This window comes from Phyllopteryx taeniolatus, unplaced genomic scaffold (assembly GCF_024500385.1).
Source record: "Phyllopteryx taeniolatus isolate TA_2022b unplaced genomic scaffold, UOR_Ptae_1.2 contig_24, whole genome shotgun sequence".
NCBI classification, from domain to species: domain Eukaryota; kingdom Metazoa; phylum Chordata; class Actinopteri; order Syngnathiformes; family Syngnathidae; genus Phyllopteryx; species Phyllopteryx taeniolatus.
In genome coordinates this window covers 70,752-77,747 of record NW_026903162.1, presented here as the reverse complement: position 1 = coordinate 77,747, position 6,996 = coordinate 70,752, and the positions used below count along the sequence as shown (strand labels likewise).

General features: G+C 41.2%; 1 long non-coding RNA gene across 1 annotated transcript; it reads right to left on the bottom strand.

Moving 5' to 3' along the window:
* Positions 1 to 504: 504 nt before the first annotated feature.
* On the bottom strand, positions 505 to 3,651 carry LOC133473274 (uncharacterized). Its single transcript, XR_009787015.1, has 4 exons — positions 3,586 to 3,651; positions 2,831 to 3,483; positions 1,652 to 1,915; positions 505 to 637 (listed from the first exon to the last, which is right to left on the bottom strand). It is a non-coding gene; the product is annotated as an uncharacterized LOC133473274 (long non-coding RNA).
* Between the last annotated feature and the right edge of the window lie 3,345 nt (positions 3,652 to 6,996).

Genomic DNA, 6,996 nt, shown 5'->3' with positions numbered 1-6,996 from the left:
GACTGTTGAACAGCTGAAGCTGTAGATCAAGCAAGAATGGGAAAGAATTCCACCGACAAGGCTTCAAAAATTAGTGTCCTCAGTTCCCAAATGTTTATTGAATGTTGTTAAAAGAAAAGGTGATGTAACACAGTGGTAAACATGACCCTGTCCCATCTTTTTTCGAACGTGTTCCAGCCATAAAATTCTAAGTTAATGATTATTTGCTGAAAACAATAAAGTTGAACAGTTTGAACATTAAATATCTTGTCTTTGTAGTGTATTCAATTAAATATAGGTTGAACTTGATTTGCAAATTATTGTATTCTGTTTTTATTTGTTTAACACAACATTGGGTTGTAGTAAAAAAAAAAAAAAAAAGGTTTTCACATCTCACATGCTTTTAGCACATTTAAACTTATTAAAACACACTTATTAATGTGTTCGTTACCACCTGTTCTCACTCTCACTTGCATAGTTTTCCAAATAAGAGGCCAAGTGTGCTTGCTTCAAGCTGTTTATTTGAAAAGTAAAACATAAGTGTTATTGCCAATTATTTACAAGTATTTACAAGTTTTGACAAGGCAGACAGCTCCAGCTAGAGAATTTCCACTTTCGGAGATTCATTCAGGGTGCGGGGGACGACAGGTCACACACACTAAAAAATGAAAAGGCACACAGGGTAAAATATACAGCAACCTAAACATGCAAATGAGCCAAAGAGGAGAAACCCTCCACTAAGTGACCACTTAGTTTTGGATTTGTCAAAAGCCTATGATCCAATCAATATTGACATCCTCTGATGCCAGTGCTGCAGTTTCCTATCAGGATGATGACTTGACTGAGAGTAATTTTTATGGGGATCCAACAGTCGACCCTGCCGAAATCCCCGGTAAGCCGACTGTGGCTGTACAAGGTGGAAAACCGTCAGCCCCGTCATTAGTAAGGAAAAGAAAAGAAATCGCCTTCCTCATCTGTCAGCAAGATCCAAAAAACAGCTTATTATTACAGTGTTCAAATAAAAAGTGGCAAGCTCTCAATCATCTATTTTACAGTGTGTGTGTGCATGAGAATATCTTGAAAACTGCGTTACGTTTGAATAAAAATAAACACGCTTGCCCGCTGATCCACAAACGCATCTTCAAAAATCGACAAGCAGAAGTGAATATTGACAAATTATATCATGTAAATATTCATCATCATCATGTCAAGTTATGATAAATGTACACACAACATTTAAAAAACATGTGTAAATCATGTATATATTTGTGGAAATCATTCTGAGACAAATCTCTTCCCATAGTTAATCATGGCAGAAACACAGAGCCAGCCAATTTCGAACCAGGTACCTTTCACATGTGAGGCGAACTTGATAACCACTACACTATGGAAGCTGCTGGGTCATGTTGTCCAGACCGGTCCACTATGCACTAAGGGGAGCTGCCAGCCAAGTAACCCCAAAACAAACACCGTGAAACCAAGATGCTTGTTGATTATGTGGGGCGGAGGGGTAAGGCCGGAGGGCTAAGGGTACTGGTGGAGACAGGCTTGAGCAGAGACACATGAAATGTCGGGTGGATTTTGAGAGAATGAGGGAGCTTCAACTGAATAGAGATGGGATTTAAGACATTAGTGATCGGAAAAGGACCATTGAAGCATGGCGTGAGCTTACGTGATTCGGTCTGGAGAGAAAGGTCACGGGAGGAAAGCCAAACCATCTTAGCCACCTTGTATACAGGCGTAGGGGAGCGATGAAGATCTCTTAAGTTCCTTTCGGCTGACCGAGCCAGGGCAGCCCTGACATCCTTCCAAATATAGTTGGAGTTGTGGGCCCACTGAAGTGCTTCAGAGCGTGTGAAATTGGGCACGAAAAGCCGGTCTGGAGGTCCAGTCTTGGGATCCGGTTGGGTTCTCTGAGCCCTTTTGACCACTTGTTCTATTTCCCACGTGGCAGCCCCAACAAAGCAGGAGGAAGGAAGAAACTTGAGGTCGTCTGCACAAATACTGCAGTTACACATTTAACAGCTGAATGAGGTGCAAACACTCAAATGATCCTCACACTAGAGTCCATTTTCCATTTGTTGCTGTTGGGTTATTCACATCTGGTTTTAACGCATTGGTCCCTATTACTAAGCAAAATGACAGAAAATACTTTGAGAGATAGGCTCCACCAACCCAAGCCGTGATTTTATTGTGGTTCGTACTCTGCGTTGTGGCCACAACAACCCCGGTTCAAATCTGGGTCACGGCAAGAGCGAACTCCTGCAGTTTCTTTTTGCTGCAGGTGCTGCTGGGACAGTGAAAATACTCCACAGGGACTTGCAGAGACCCCAAACCTTTGTGGGGCTAGTGACACAATGGATAACGCATCTGACTACAGATCAGAAGATTCTAGATTCAATTCCTGGCGAACTCGTGTACAACCTTGCATATGTTGTTAAACCCAATTCAGAATGCTGTATTGGATACATTCACCTTGCTTGTGTCCTTCCTTCCTGTTAACAAGGGTTGAGAATTAGCACTTGTGCTAAAACACTGCTTTTTGTGATGTTTATTTTAAACAAGCAAATGATTCATTGAAATAGAAACCTTTAACTCTTTGAGTAAGATGGAAAACTGCATGTGATCCTGAATAAAATGGACATACATTTTATTATGTAATATTATATTATGTAACTATAGCACACTGTACAGTTTCTCTTCTATTTTTTTGTATTTGCTTTTATTTTGCTTTGTTTTACTATACTGTCTGCTCCCAGGTCAGCCTTGCAAAAGAGAATCTGTTCTCAATTACCTTGTCTGGACATATAAAGATAAAATTCATTTTTTTTTTAAATTAAATGCTGGATACCTTTCAAACACTGATAATAACCTCAGGAGCTTCAAATATTATGACAAATCAGTCAGCCATATTCAGAGTCAGGAAGGAGCTGACCGCATGACGGCGTCAGAAGACGGCATGGTGTCCCTCCAGATTTCGGAGCCCCCAATATTGAATGGGACTCTCCCACCTGCTGCAGTTGTTGGCGGACACTGTATATTGCTTGTTGGCCAATAAAGTTGTCTTTGTTCATCGAGCTTGTATCAGTGGAGTCTTTTTCAAAATCGCCCTTCACAATTGAAAGTCCGACAGGCCTGTCGGGGGGCTGTGGGTAATAACGGGGCAGTTCCAATGAACCGTGTGGGCAGAACAGGCTGACGTTTGCGATGGTGGGGCAGAACCATCTAAATTGAGTTTTTCTTAAGTTGTAAATAAACAAGGTGAGGTATAGGTGTCCTCCATTAAGCAAAAGAGAAGATCTGTCACGAGTGGATTTAGACTGGACCCAAGAGCAGATGGAGGCTGAGAGGTTGTGATGAAAAGTTCATGGAAAAGGGGAATGGAGATGGTCCTTGAGATGTGTTGGCAGGTTGTTCAGGCAGAGAACGTGTGACAGGCGGTGACGAGGATAGGCGGCTGGCTTGGCGGCAGAAATCTACTTGGCGAGTAACACGGAGGGAACACTGAGGACAAGGAGAAACACAGAGGCCAGAAAGAAGATGATGAAGATGAAGATGAAGATGAAGATGAAGATGAAGATGATGATGATGAATTACATAGCTTACTTGGTAACTGGGGAGCCGTTGTACCACAGGAGACACTTCAATACTCTGGCGAGAGTTTGCCGGATCTGGCAGGCTTTTATGCAGGTGATGATGAGGGCTGATTGATGATAGGTGCGCGGCCAAGGTGTGCTGATTACTGTGAAGAGAGAGAGGGGAAGAGAGAGAGAGAGCGAGAGAGAGAGAGAGAGAGAGAGAAGAGCAAAGCACCACCCAGGCTCCAACAAAAGGACTGCAGGACAAGATCGTTTAAATAAAGAGAGACTTGAGGTGAAGAAAAGACCCTGTTAGGCCTCGTACACACAAAGACAATCGGGTTGTTTTTGTCCCAATTTTGCCCTGTCCCCACCGAGGACCTCAAACGCCAGACTATTATGATTATGTCTTAAATTTATACTGTGAGATTATCTTGAAATCTGAGATGTGCTAAGTGCATTTGTCCAGAATATAGACCAAAATGGGTCTGGGCCGAAAAATATTTACGACTCTGACGAAATCTCTGCGTGTGGGGAAAGCCATCTCCCCGAGTCATGACGTCGTGAATTGTGACGTGAAACAGAATGGAGCCAATCAAGAAGCGCCCTGACTCAGGAACAACTGTAAATAAAAACAAACATCTTACCCGATGTCATGGTTTTTTTTTGTACAAAGGTGGGTTGCCCAGACGGCAAAAAGTATTTTCCAAAGCATGTCCATTATGGACATCGCCGTTCTCCAGAATTGTTTCCAGACCCGTGGTGGAAGAGAATCTTTATGTGTGTGGTGTGGTGCGTTGAGCTTATCAGAGCACACTACACGCAACACGACTGAATCTGTTAAATGCCAGAATTTTCTGCAGCAGATGAAATCTTAAGATTGGAAAAATCCTAGTGTCTTCCGGGCCTTAGTAAGTAGAATTGTCGCTCAAGGTGCGTGTTGGAATTTTCAATTTGAATGACAAATCCTTTTTTTTTTTTTTACAATCGAAACTCAATGTACCATTTTCACCTTCAAAACTCAACATATTCAGATGATTTTACGAACGCTGATTTTATTTTTACATCAAAATATTAAATCCAAACATTTCAGCTTCAAATATTCAGCAGCTCCATTTCAGAAGCAAATTCATTCACTGGCAGAAAAGGCTTTTAAAAAGGCCAAAAATATTCTTGGGCAAGACACTGAACCCTAATTTGCTCCCAGTGGGCCTGGCAGCGCCTTGCATGGTCGCAGCCGCCCATTGGTGTGTGAATGTGTGAATTTTGTAAAGCGCTTTGGGCACTGTGATAGTGTAGATGAACTGCTGTATATGTGAAGTCCATTTACCATGTGTGGGTGATTTTGTGTTTATTTTTGTTTATATATGTGGGGATGGGTTCTTGTATATTTTTGGGTATTTTAATTGTCTGTTTTTAAATTTGTTTTGATCTATATTTTTATGGAAATTACATTTCCTCCTCGTATTTTGTAAAGGTCATTTGTTTGTATTTTTTTTTCATTTGGTTCATGCTTGGACATTGTTTCAGTTCCACACTCAATCTGTTCCAAAGTCTCAATCCATTGTTTGATATGCAGATTATTTTTCATTGTGGTCAAAGTCAGCCAAGTACAACACTACCTTGACGACCAGTGCCCCTGTTGGATTTATCTTACCCAACATTATAAAAAATAGACACAAAAGGAATGAAGACGCTGGTTTCTTTTTCTCATGAGGAGGGCGTATGGGAGATTGTTCAGATCACAGCCTCTCAACACGCTCTAAACAATCCCCCCCCCTCGCTCCTGCTTTTATTTGAAATAGGAGGGATTTACAAATCATAATGTTCTAAGCAATAAGACACAACACAAAATTTTTGATTATAAGAGGGTTTTTTCCAGACATAGTGTTCTAAGTAATAAGACACAACACATAATATTGAACCAACACCTGTCACGACCCGACCACATCCGATCACGTCCTTGGTCCAGGCGCCCTTCCATCGGATGATGCTGAGTCTTCTTTTTGAAGGCGAGACATCTAAAATTGTCCATTATACTAATGCAAGCTAAGCAAATAAATGATAACTTCTACAATTTATCTAACATTTCCCTCCTGTTTATCATGTATTTGCACAAATTCTCATATCATCTTACAGTCACTTCATTTCGATTTTTAACTGTAGAATCATTTTTATGAAACAAATACATTTACACTCAGAGTAAACTTGTCATATATGAATGTTGTAGTTTAAACATTGTAATCATCTGTATCAGGTAACAAATCAGGTAAAGCAAAATCATCATTATCATCATAATCATCATTATCATCATACAGTATACATCAGCTCCATACGATTTCTCCATCGGGGTTATGGCTGTGGTGATTAATTTACTGATTAATGCCAGAATGCATGGGATACAACAACATCCACATAATGTCAGAATGGCTGCAAAAACAGCAATTGATATCAATATTGGTGTAATTAGGGTTTTTGTTAAATATATTCTAGAAGTTATCATTTATTTGCTTAGCTTGCATTAGTATTATGGACGATTTTAGATGTCTCGCCTTCGAAAAGATGACTCAGCATCATCCGATGGAAGGGCGCCTGGACCAAGGACGTGATCGGATGTGGTCGGGGACGTGACAGGTGTTGGTCCAATGTTTTGTGTTGTGTCTTATTGTTTAGAACATTATGTCTGGGAAAAACCCTCCTATTTTCAAATAAATGCAGGAGCGACGGGAGAGATTGGTTAGAGCGTGTTGAGAGGCTGTGATCTGAACAATCTCCCATACGCCCTCCTCATGAGAAAAAGAAACCAGCGTCTTCATTCCTTTTGTGTCTATTTTTTATAATGTTGGGTAAGATAAATCCAACATTAAATTGGTCCTTCGAGCCGGATGTCAACACACCCGAGGATTCCAGTTGTGGAAGCCGACTTCCAGTTAAGAGACCGTGGCCACGGCAAGTAAGACCCTTTACGGGACTGGTCTTCGTTCTCCTCAACTGGGATCTGAAGGTTGACGACAATCCACAGGATTGAAGACGACTGGTGAGTTAAATTTAAAAAAATTTTTTTAGGAAAAAGGACGCCGGAGTCCAGAAATTCCGCGAGGACGGCGGAGTCCTGTACGTACTTAAATTCCGTGTTTAATAAACCCTGTGGATACTAGTCAATGGCGGGTAGAATAAAGAAACTAGGAAAGTTTCGTGGCGTCGTAGTTAAATTCCGTATAGGATGGCGGAGTCCTCTAATGAGCTGTTGACAGACGTAGTTAAATTCCGTATGGGACGGCGGAGTCCTCTGACGAGCCAGTGTGAATGAAAACTGTTTGAATGAGAGTGTAAATGGGAAATGGGAAACCACTAGGTTTTTCATTCCATACCAAAACAGTGGGAAAGTAAACGGTGGACTTTTGTGGATGCAAAGGCAAGAATTCTCCACTCGAAAGAG